The sequence below is a fragment of the Chenopodium quinoa genome, unplaced genomic scaffold, assembly GCF_001683475.1.
Source record: "Chenopodium quinoa cultivar QQ74 unplaced genomic scaffold, ASM168347v1, whole genome shotgun sequence".
In the NCBI taxonomy this organism is placed as follows: domain Eukaryota; kingdom Viridiplantae; phylum Streptophyta; class Magnoliopsida; order Caryophyllales; family Amaranthaceae; genus Chenopodium; species Chenopodium quinoa.
In genome coordinates this window covers 7,058,681-7,071,769 of record NW_018744301.1, presented here as the reverse complement: position 1 = coordinate 7,071,769, position 13,089 = coordinate 7,058,681, and positions in this window count along the sequence as shown.

The following is a 13,089-nucleotide window of genomic DNA, read 5'->3' as shown; positions in this document are numbered from 1 at the left end:
AATGGATAATAATTTAGAATGAAGACTCCTTAATTTCGAATTTAGGAGTCTTTTATTTACATTCTAACTCATGAAATTGTTTGTCTTATGTTAATAATGTGTCTTGATACAATTTTCATGATGAATGATTGAGTACCAAAATTTCGTATGATCAAGTATTATGATTGTTTTGCTCTATACTAGTCATACTTTCTAATTTCTAGAGTAAATTGAAGTATTGAAACAACAACTATGCACTAAGATTAGTTCTTGAAGTTGAACTTGAAAATGGCTCAAATATGTAACTTGTTTCGTGGCCAAGTTCATTTGCAAACTTAGTTTTCAAAGGAACAAAATGATTAATAAATCATTGTGATGCATTTGAAAATTATAAGGCTCGAGATCTACAACTATTTAGGCAATTCTCTAAAGTAGCTCTAATGGCATGAATATCTCATTTATTTCTTTGTGGATATTGGAGCACCCATGGGTCGGGTTATGCGCATTCTTGCTATTTCTCCAGTCGTGGAGCCCCCAATTTGGGGTAGTTCTAATGACTTGCTATTGTTTAGGCCATTCATATAATCATGATATTGAGATGGACCTATGTATATGTCCTATTTTGGTTTTGAGATATTTAGGTTTTACTTAAAGTCATGTTCGAGGAAGCAAGTTAGTTCTTTGCTTGTTTGTAAACCAAAACAATTGTGTTTAAGGTTTATTATCATACCTAATGTCTAAGCGTTTGTAAAGATCATTGTGGTGATTTTATTCTCAAAGTTGATTTAGAACATCAAATATTTTCTTTGTTCTTATCAATCATTGATTTTGGTCTTGCAGGTGGTTTGCTTACCATCCCTAAGCCAATGAGAACAAGTTCAAGCCAAGAAGTTGAATCTTAGTTCATTCCTTTTGAAAATATAAATGTACATACACATATTATCCAAATGATTATTGAGAATTTGAAAATTTATTTATTTGAGGAAATGAAACAAAAGTTCAGAAAGGAAATTTTGAATACTATTTTTTATTAGAGACAGGTTATTTCCAACTAGAATTCAAAATTTGAAAAGGGTCCAATAATTTAAATAAAAGTTTGGTTTAAAATACATAATATTATTTTCAAAATTGAACCCAAATTGGAAAGAAAAGTCTAGCTCGTACTTGAGTGTGACTTTTTTTTCCAAGATTGATGAAGGTAAGTTGTAATTTGCAACTTATTTCAACAAATATATGAAAATGTGAGCTAACTTTTGTATATCTGATTTTGTTTAAGTTTTAGTTTTTGTCATCATTGTCATATTGCTAATTGAAAGTGAATTTCTTTCAATTAAATAAGCACCGTAGTTTGAAAACGGATGTTTATCAAACCTAGGTTTGGTGAATTGTGAGAATAATTTATAGAATCATTCGAATCACTTTCCAAAATATGGTCTCATTTTAAAATGAAAGTTAAGGTAAGACTTATATTTTTAATTTGAATCCCCCAAGTGTAGACTTAGGTGGCTTTTGGAATTCATGTATACATATGCTAGGGGATGTTTCTCATGTTTATTTAAGGCCTCAAGATTTGTATTTTCGATTTTCGGAATATTACATATGTTTATCATAAATTGTTTGATCAAGTAATATAATTAATTATCTTGGTCAAATAATAGGAAGTGGTATTCTTCCCTTTGTCATTTTAAGTTATTAAGATGGTTCGTAATAAGCTTTGCATGACATTGATTTTGCAGCGTAAATAGCGTGTTCAAATCTGTAAATAGAGAGAAATGGGGATGTCTTGGCTTTTTTAAGCCCCCAATTTGAGACAAAGAGTGAAAAAATTATACTATTTTCAAGTATTTTAGTTGCCAAAATTATACTATTTTCAAATATTTTAGTTGCCAAATGGGAGGGATCATCCCGACTTACCCCCTAAAACAGAAATGAACAAAAAAGACGGATTTGTATAAAAAGGAAGGGGAATCCAACTTTCCCATAGAAGAATAAAGAAAGAAAATTAGATATGTTTTCAAAAAGCAAGGATTATTGACTTAATATTTGAATCATCGTGATGACTTGGCAGTGAGGTATACGTGTGATAGCGATAAAGATCATTTTTTTCATGTAGCGATCATGTTCAATCAATGTTCCTCGCTTAGAGAATATGGAGCTATACCACGCACACGGACATATTAGTTGCTCATGACAAATGAAAAGACCAATTCTTAAGAGTTGTAAAAGACATCTAAAGTTGACGTCGAGGCTGTCAATATATCAAATCAATTTATTGTATTAACTCTTTTTCTTTCTAGACAATGTATATAGAACCTGAATTACCTTGGTAATAAATAGCCCTATTATTCAAAGAAAATAAGGTGATTGTTTTTTTTTAAAGTGATAATCATCTCATTTTTCTTTGGCAAAAGATATGGAAAACATTGAATTTAGTTTGATTCGATTGCTTTACTAACATGATGTAATCAAGCCAATGGCTATCAAATCATCCAAATCAATTGATTTTTTTTTAATTTATATATATATATATATATATATATATATAGATATATATATATATATATATATATATATATATATATATATATATATATATGAGCTTGTAATCATAACTCAACACTTCATGCATTTTATATATGGGCATGACTACTCAATAGTAGGTCCATATGTGCAAAGGCCTAAGATTGGCCATATTTTCATGGAATGATGAAAATATATATATATATATATATATATATGAGCTTGTAATCATAACTCAACACTTCATGCATTTTATATATGGGCATGACTACTCAATAGTAGGTCCATATGTGCAAAGGCCTAAGATTGGCCATATTTTCATGGAATGATGATTTTGGTACATGGTTGTGGTCTACCTCAAGGAGGGCCTTTCCAAGGTTGTAACGTGGCTAGGCTTGGGGTTATGAAGAATGAATAGGCTCAAGTATACTCCCAAAATCCCTTACTTTTGGTGCTTCTCAAATTTAAACATTTCTACTTTGTGTGACAACTTCCTACATTAGGTGCAATTTCCTTGTCATCTCTTTTTTTTCTCTCGTTTTTTTTTTTGACAAGTTTTGTTTTGGGTTTAGAACAATATTTTTTCTTTTGCATTTGATATTTCCTTTTGGGTTTAGACTAACTTTGTGTCCCCCTATTATGTTTTGTTCCCCCAATTTCCTATTTTTATCTTTGCACCATTCCCATCCCAAGGTATGGAATAATGTAGGTTGAATAACTAAGGTTCAATTGACGAGGCTCAAAAGGGCTGCCAAAAAGATGGATTTTCTTTAAGGTTAAGAACATGAGATTATACTTGTGGAGTTTCAAGTTGCCTCCCGTGTTGGTGAAATCATCATATCTTTTCTTTTGGGCCTAAGATGGGCCTGTTTTCATTTAAAACATCTTGTAAGCCAAAGCTCATCAAGATTCTTAAAGTGTTGAGTATGTATGCCTTTTGATATTGCCTGTTTGTATGTATACGTTTTATTTAATTCAATTCAATAACAATAAAGAGATTTAAAAGAGAACAAGATAGACGTACTTGAAAATATATTTTTTATTCATTAATTAATGAGAGTAAAAAATAAGTAGATTCGACAGCATGAATCTCTTAGTCTATCATAAAAAAACAAAGGAAAGAAACAAAACAAGACCTAGGGTGCTACATCTTGAATTGTTGACAAATTCTTGAGATTGTGTCTTCGAGCTTTGTCCGTTTTCGTCGTAGGTGAAATCCTCTCTAAAAATCAAGCCCATCTATATAATTCATGGTTTCATTTATCAAGTCCCTTTCAAGTAATGTTCCCACAGTATAGACTTTTTAAAATGTGTCAAAACCAAGGTATTGTAAATGACACTTGTATGGTGGAGACATATTGTCTATGAATTTTGGGACAAGTTCATGATTTGGAGGTCTTTGTGGAATAAGAGCAACCTTTGGTCTCTACCTAGAAAAGAAGTCAATGAAGCCTTCTTCTTCTTCCCATTGCTTAAGAAATTTGAGACCGCGCAAGGTAGTTTTGAGCTCGATGTTATCTCCATATTGGGTTAAAAAAGCTTTTACAATGTCACTCCAAATGGAAGTTTTTTTTGCATCGAGGTTATAAACCATGATCTAGCAGTTGGGTCCAATGAAAGAGGAAAAGTACATGCATATAGGCTTGGCTCAACCCCTTTCAATGCCATAATTCCAATAAAGCTCATTAAGTGATTCCTAGGATTGTGTGTAACCTTAAAGGTTGGCAAATCCGTAGTCTAGAACTTTTCTGGGAGAGTCATGCCACTAGGTTGTGGTGCAAGCTCATAATTGAAGTACTTATTCCCTGAGTTAGCTCGAATGACAAGTTTCTCCAAGGCCTCTACTCTTTCGGCTCTTGCTTTTTCTTGCATAATGTTTTCTTTTTCTTTTTCTGCTTTTATTTTAGCCTTTTTTGCTTTTTTATGAGCCTTCATTTGGGCTTCTTCTTCTTGTAGGGCCTTTAGGTTTTGGAGTTCCTCTCTAAATTTCTCCAATTCTGCTTTGTCACCCATGATTGAACTAGTATGCGAATGTGGAAGATGATCTAGTAATGTGTATCACAAAAAATTGAACGCGTTCACTTAAACCTTTTCTGCCAAGCATTCAAACAATGAACCAAAGTCAAAATGATTTTTTTATTTATTTTTTTTAATCCTTGTAATACGAATTCACTTTAAGCAAGTTTGTTGATGAAGAATGTCAAAAAATTCACGAACAATCATTAATGGAATGTCATGATTCGTGTTGACTTCATCAAGGTAATCATCTAAGGATTTTACTTTAAATGAATTGTTTTCGAAAAAGGTAGAAGAGAAAGACAAGAAAGTTGGATTGGAAATGCTCATCAAATTTTAGGAATATTAATCAACCCGAACATACTCCTTAAAATGATCAAATATACTATGGTACTTGTTGATCACTTAGATTGCAATAGAGATCTATATCATTTTTTTCAATTATGATTCTCATATTGCTCATCTTTAAAGGATAATATTTTACTATTTGCTTAAAAAGAGTGATGGCATCCGAATGTAAAATCCAAGAAATAATTAAATTATTTTCTCGGCTTTATCATTCATTATCTTCTCTTTTTTTTTTGAATTATAATTTTTTTTTTTCTTTTTTATTGTATCATTTTTTTTTTGTGTGAGGCAAACATCCCAAGTAAGGTTCTCGGGATTTTCTTTTTAAATCATTGAAGAGGTAAATATATTATACTCTTAAATCAAGGTTGATCAATTACAACTAAAACATTATGAACACGAAAATAGGCACGTTTAAGAATAAACATATTGATGACTTCCTATTAAATGATGCGAACTTCTAATGACGAACCTCATAAGAAGTAATGTCATTAGTTTAATTATGAAGTATGTAAACGAATCATCATAATAAAAAATAGTACCGCGCGCAATTTTCCGTCTTGCGCTAACGTGTAAAGTGCATCTTCAATAGTAGCATCTACCACAAATTTTATTTTATTTTTTAACGAAAACGCAAAAAGAACGATAAAAAAACATTTTTTTTGCGAAAACGCAAAAAGAACGATAAAAAAACATGTTTCTGGATTTTTCGGAAAAAAACAAAAAAAGCCGATCATAGTAAAAGTTAGACAACGTTGTTAGCCAAATAGATATTTTTAGCACCTACTTAATGATTAAACTTGAAGCGGTAGTATCGTTTTCTCCATATGATATTGCTCGTAACGAGTCAAAGTCAATGTTGAACAGTGAACGCGCGCAAGACACAGTGTTGCACGAAGGTGCCGCGTGCAACTTCTGAACTTGCGCTAGGAGGGCGTGCACAACTTTGACAATTGCGCGTGCCACCTGGTAGGTTCAACATTTATTTATTTATTTATTTTTTGTCGAACCATAATTTTTCTGAAATTTTATTATTATTATATCTCTAGGTAACAAGTCAGAATTAGTTAGATTAGACACGAAGCACATATTCATGTAGTCACATAAGCACATAAAAGGAACCGTCAAAGCATACAATGTCATTATAAGGTCAAGGCTTGGGTGTCCAAAGGTACCATATCTTAAGGGACGATGCACGAATCAATCACTCAACATGTTGACCCGCGACATAGACCTCCCAACATTTTGTTGGCGATATGGGTGGGATGATTGTTATTGATTTTGGGACAGAAGCCTATTGTTGGCAACCCCTAGTTAATGAGCCAATCCCTAATGGTTAAACTATGCTATGATTATGCATGATGCAATGTTGCTTGTTTGATTTTTACTTTTGTGAAAAAGGAAGATATTATGCGTTCGAGTCTCGCTCTCTAACTAGAGATTATCCAAGTTAGTTCTCGTTACAATCCATAGGCAACCTAGTGTTGGAAATCTTGAACCATAACTACGAACTAATCTTGTAACCTCTAAGTCCCCAGTGGAGTCGCCACTGTAAGAAGGGTGTTCCCATCATAAGGGGATCCTTCCTTAGATGCCCATTGGCCCTTTAAAAGCCTAGGACTTTACACTTGTTAAGGTGTACTAGGATTTGAATTCATGACTGTTTGGGGGACCTTGAATTAGAATTGATCTTGCCATCACGCTTTTTTTATAAGAAACAAGTAGGGAGTCGCCAATGAGTTTTAGGAAAACTCATAAACCTCGTTCATGCCTTTCTCCCATGTAGATTTCATGGGATAATTAGCATGAATTGTAAGTTTACCCATGCCCAAATTGGTCTACATAAACCAGAAATGAGTTCGGGAGCGAGGGTACTAAAATAATGTTTCTTTTAGGGAGGAATCACTATTCTAGCCCTAGTGGGGCCTCTACTAGCTCTTCCTTTTTCACAATTTCATCACCAAACAATATATGCAACGCGATACCTAAAACTAAGTTAATTGATTTTATTTACACGCATTAATCATGTAGGAATTACATTGCAATAGTCGTTATTCTTATTTAATCAATATTCATGAAAGAACAATAAATAAACAATATTCGTCTTGTCTTAAGTGATAAAACAACAATTAATTATTCAAATTCTAGTCTTGATTAACAAAAGAGTACTATGTGAATTACTTAATTAAAAGTTTGTTTAAAGTGATCAAACAACACTATTTATTCAATTAAAGTTATTTAAACAATAAAGGAAAAGTGATTTATCTAAGTGCTCAGGAAACTAACCGTTCTTCTTTTATGTTAAATCTCCGTTTAATGTGTTTATGGACATTCTTTCTTCTTCGTACCTCCAAGGACTTCAATGGATTCAATTATGGTTGAAAAGTATTTGGGAAGAGAGAAAAAGTAGTATGATAGTAAGAGAAGTTGAGAGATTAGGGTTTTGAGAATACTAGGGTTTTAATTCTGAATTTTTTGGTCCCTGTAATGCTGAAAGAAGACCCCTATTTATAGGCGTAGGTGTAGGGAATAAATTTCAAGTGTTAAACCCTTAGCTTGAACCCCACTGTGATCATACACTAAAGTACGGTGGCGTTCAAAAGGGAAGAAGATAGAGCAAAAGAGTCGCCAACAAGTTTTAGGAACTTGTAAACCATTCACAGGGTGAAGGTTACACCCCTTAACGATCCAAGAGATCGTCAACTCCATAAGGTCTAGAACCAACTAAGGGTTCGGGGATGAAGGTACAAATCCAACCTAAAAGAGATTGAACCTGCCCTAATAATAGGCCTTTAATTTATTCAGATCGTATTCATGTGCGCTTTCTGACTAACATGCAATCAATAGGTTTAACCTAAACCTGTTTATCTATGTTGGTTGAATATTAATGCACAAATAAATCTATTATTGGCGATCACTTGAAATTATAATCAAATTAACCCTAACAAGATTATTAATTATCTTATTAAGCGTGATTACAAGTACCAATTCCCTTTAAACATGCATAAAAGGTGTGATCAAGCAATAACAATAAATAAGCATCAAGCAACACAATAATAATCAATATCATGAATAATAATTATAATCATAAAAAATAATAATAATCATAAATAAAATAACAATAATAATAATTTCATAATCATCATAAATTATAACAATTATAATCATAATCATGTTCATGTTAATATTAAAGCATAATAATGATAGGAAGATCCTAGGCATGATACTAACAAGATTAATAACAAATCCTCGCATGTCACTAAGAAATAAAAATCAAATCTTTAACCCTAACATGATACTAAAAATCATAAATATTAGGAAAAACATAGGAAGCATCGTAACAATCATATTTAATATTAAAATTACCCTAGACATGATACTAGGAATATCATAATAACAACATAAACATGATGTCTACATCATAATATCAATTAAAACCATTAAAGTACTTACTTTGATGCCTTGTACCTCTTTCTAATAACAAAATACAAACGTTAGTAACTTCAAGGAAAACAATAAAACAATTAAATTAAATAATTGAAAGAGAGATTTGGGACCAAACCCTCAAAAATTAAACCTTTCACGTCTAGGGCGAAGGCAACTTCGAATATGGCTAGGTGTGTCTAGATCTTGTGAATGCGGAATTTTGTAATTGAAAACAAGGTTTAGAAAAGAAAGAAAGAATTGATGAAAGATTAAGGGATTTAATGAATGAAAACTGATTGTAGGTGAATGCTAATTAAAACTGATTGTTGATGATAATTGGTGAATGATGAGAATCGGTGAATGAAAACGGAGTTTTTAATACGTTATTTATAGAGAAAATCAGCCAAAAAGATAAAATAAACAAAACAGAGTCTGACGCACAAAAAACAGAGCTGGCGCAAACCCTGGCTAACTGGCGCTAGGCACCAACATTAGCGCCAGGCCTGGTTCCAGGCGCCAAGCCTGATTTTAACGCGTTTTCGAAAATCAGATAATTTTGCCGTACTGGAGGATAAAACCATATAATTTCCTCGAAAATGCTATTTGATTTTAATTAAAACTCTGAAAAGTCAACAAAAGTCAATTTATCAATGCTAATTGAATTAGGAATGAAAAGAACCTTCTAGAAGAATCTAGAAGACTAAAACCATTCCTAATTGCATTAGGAATGATAAATCATATTAGGCCCTCCCCTAGATCATTGGGCCGTATATAAAGCTCAAACCGGGCCCAGTTTGGTAAATTGGCCATAACTTCCTCGATATTCATCGGAATTGGGCTTATAATATATCGTTGGAAAGGTCTTGGCAAGCCCCATCCAAGTACACTATTATTTGACCCATATCATGGACCAACCAAACTTTATTGGCTGTTTTCTTAAAATAAGTTTTCAAAAACAGAGAGAAGAGAAAAGAAATTAAAACTATTCGCAACACTAAACTTTCCACACTTTCGCTTCATTCGATTATGGTTTGACGTGAAAGGTACTCATCACTGGGTTTGGTTTGGGGAGACACAAATGGGTGTCTACAGTAGGGATCTAGTTTTTGGGTTTTAGAGGCGCGCCGTTAGGTGGCACGCGCAAATATCTGATTCGCGCTGGGTGTCGTGCGCATCTCAATGAGTCGGCGCTCCAGGCGCACGCAACTGATTGAGTTGCGCTGGTTTGAGGTTTGCCTTATACGAAAACGCGTTTTTAAAACTTCCATAACTTTTGATTGCGGAGTCGGATTGAGGCGTGTGGGATATCATTGGAAAGCTCTTAATGTCTACTTTCTAATTCTATTATAATTAGGTCAAAATATATTATGGATCAAAATTTATGACCGTTGGAGTGCAAGGGTGTCGGTTTTAGGGCCCGGTTTAGTGTTTTGACCATAACTTCTTCGTTTTGGCTAGTTATTGGGCTTATAATATACCGTTAGAAAGCTCTTTCAAAGGGACTGTATAGGCCTTTCATGGGAATTTGATGTTTGGTTCATCTATTTGGCTTAGTTTTTCAACAATGTAGGTTCCATTGGATCCAATCATTGCATTTGACGCATTTGGGTCCGTTATTAATCAAGTTTAAACATGTATGAACATGTTTTAGGCCTAATTAGTAATCGTACAAGGCTCTAAGATGTATTGGTCTCAAATATGGGTTGTAACTTACTTCATAATTCTTTTCATAGTCCATAAACATTTCAACTTTGATCTAGCATGAAGAACGGATTTTTGTAACATCATCGCACTTCCATTCGGGACAAGAGGCTAAAAGTAGGTGTCTACACTCAGTTACTAAATTTTCTCTAGCACATTTTATTAATCGTCATTGTTTTTATGTAAAACATAAAAAATATGTAGATGCTATTATAGGAGGCAGTGAATCGAGAAATTTAAAGAGGCAATGAGGCATGAGGGGTGGCGCAAAGCCATGGATGATGAAATTCAGGCTCTAAAAGAACAAGGTACTTGGACTCTAGAGAAATTGCCACTCGTAAAGAAAGCTCTTAGGAGTAAATGGGTCTACAAAGAAAAATATGATGAACGTGGAAATTTGTAGATATTGAAGGCGAGGCTCGTCATATTTGGTCATCATCAAGTAGAGGGTATAGACTACAGTGAGAACTTTTCCTCGGTAGCAGAGATGACAACAGTACGAACATTTCTTGTTGTTGGAGTTGTGAAAAATTAGGAGGTTCAACAAAGGGACGTCCACAATGCTTTTCTTCATGGTAATCTGGAGGAAGAAGTATACATGAAAATTCCTCCTGTTTTTAAAATAATAACTCTGATAAAGTTTGAAGGATGAGAAAGTCCTTGTATGGCTTGAAATAGGCTCATCCGTGTTGATTTGCAAAACTAATTACCGCATTGAAAAATTATGGCTTTAAACAGTCATACTCTCATTATTCATTTATTCGTTTTTTAGTTTAACGAAAGGGAATTTATAAGTGAATGTATTGGTTTATGTTGATGCTTTAATCATTGCAGACAATGACAAGGATGCTTTGATTAATTTTAAAGCATACTTAGGAAGTTGTTTCAAAATGAAAGACTGGGAACTCTAAAATAATTTTTGGGTCTAGAGGTAACCCGGAATAAAAAGGGAATTTTTATTTGTCAGAGGAAGTATTCCATGTGTTTCGGGGATTTTTTGGATTCCCTCAGGACACTGGTCACGTACTACTGGCAACAAGACTTGACACCTGCAAAACAACGAATATTCCGTAACCGGAATATTTGCCTCCGACGGTTAAGTTAGTACCCGGAAGCAGAAAATCTAGAGAGAGAAAGTAGAGAGAAGTTGGAGCTATTTAATGCTCTTTTTAATGTAACATCATCATCCACCCCTCCCATCATAAATGATTGGGGCATTTATAGGGGTGGGAATTTGTGCCCCTTTAGGGTTTGTACCCTAAATTTGCGTGACCTGATTGGCTGTGCAATCGAGTGGTGCCACGTGTAGGATAGGGGCGCCGCTTTGAGGCTTTCAAGAGTATCTCTCGGGATTTGGGCTTTGATGTAAGAAAGGCCCTTTTTCTCTTATCTCAGGTGCTCCTTTCAACAGAGAAGAATAGGTGAAAATGAGTTGTTACGCACTAGAAATGGACCCACTCCATAAAGGAGACAACTCGTCTCTGTCCACTCTAGACTCCTCAGTCCCAGGAAAAGGGCCCGCCTCATAAGGAGAAACGGACGAAGCCGAGTGTTGAGCCAGATTTAAAAAATAATAACAAAAGAAAAATAATACAAGTAAAGAAGGGAAAGAAAACAGGCGGCCTACCTCTATACGTGTAAAAAAACTCTAGGAGTGCTTGAGAAGTCTTGAAAGTTGACCGGAAAACTCAAAAAATATGCCCGGAAAACTCAATTACACGGCAGAGCTATTGAAGATTCAAAGAAAAAAACACTTTCTCTCTCTAAAAAGCTCTGATCTCTCTCTAAAATTCGCAAAGCTCTAAAGTGCAAAAATGAGGTCAAACCCACTGTATATAAGCATAATTTATGGGGGCATAATGGTAAATTCACCTTTCCCGCCTTCAAAATTCAAACGGTTATTATTTAAAAATTTAACCTAGAATTTAAAAGGGTGAAAAGACAGTTCTGTTAAGTTGAACAGTGGAAGAGATGGACAACGGCACATCTAAATAGACGGTCAAAGTAAACGGAATCGAGATCTTCATCCTAAAAATCCGGGCGTCCGAGCTCACCCCCGAAAACCCAGGTGGCATAGTTTGGACGCTTAAATACCAGACTCAACGTCCCCTAGAAAGATTTCAGGCGGACAAGACAGTCAATCAGCCGAGTGCGGCCAGCTTTATGAGGGCGGACCAATATGTTCGCCTTCTCAGCAACATGGCCAATCTCCATGTACTCGTACGCTCCAAGACAAGCGAAATATCAGAGGAGGCGGCCGTTAGCGTACGAGCCACCCCATCTGAGGGACAAATGTTTAGGGTAAAAATACCCAATATACGTGGTCCAATCTGTAGCAACACGTGGCCCAACCAAAGGGAGACACGTGTCACTATGGGAAGATGACGCGTGTCAAAGGTGTTTAGGGTAAAAATACCTCATGTGCGAGGGCCAATCCCGTAGCAACACGTGGCCCAGTTAAAGGGCGACACGTGTCACTATGGGTAGACGAAGCTTGTTTAAAGGCTTAAAAGAGCACCTGAAATCAGCATTAAAAAGGGACTTGTTACATCATGGCCCAAATCCCGAGAGATGCCCTTGAAAGCCGCAAAAAGATGCCCCCGTATTACGCGTGGCACCGCCTGATTGCGTAGCCAATCACGTCATAGAATTTTAGGGTACAAACCCTAAGAGGGCACAAACTCCCACCCTTATAAATACCCCAATCATTTATGATGGGGGGTGGATTACTACATTAAAAAAGAAGATCATTAAATAGCACCAACTTCTCTCTACTTTCTCTCTTTAGCCTTTTCCGTTCACATCTCTAACTTGATCGTCGGAGGCGAATATTCCGATAAAGGAATATTCATTTATTTTGCAGGTGTCCGAGTCTCATTGCCTGGAGAGCGCGACCAGTATCCGAGGAAATCCAAAAAATACCCGAAACAAGTTTTACTATAATATGTATCGTAGTATAAAAAAAAGAGAATTATATTTTATATAAAAATAGTCATGACAAAAAATATCAATGTTGGTACTTGCTTAATAACTCTGCCATCCCTATATTGATGAAATAATTTGATCGACACAAGGTTAACTAATAACAATATGTCTTAT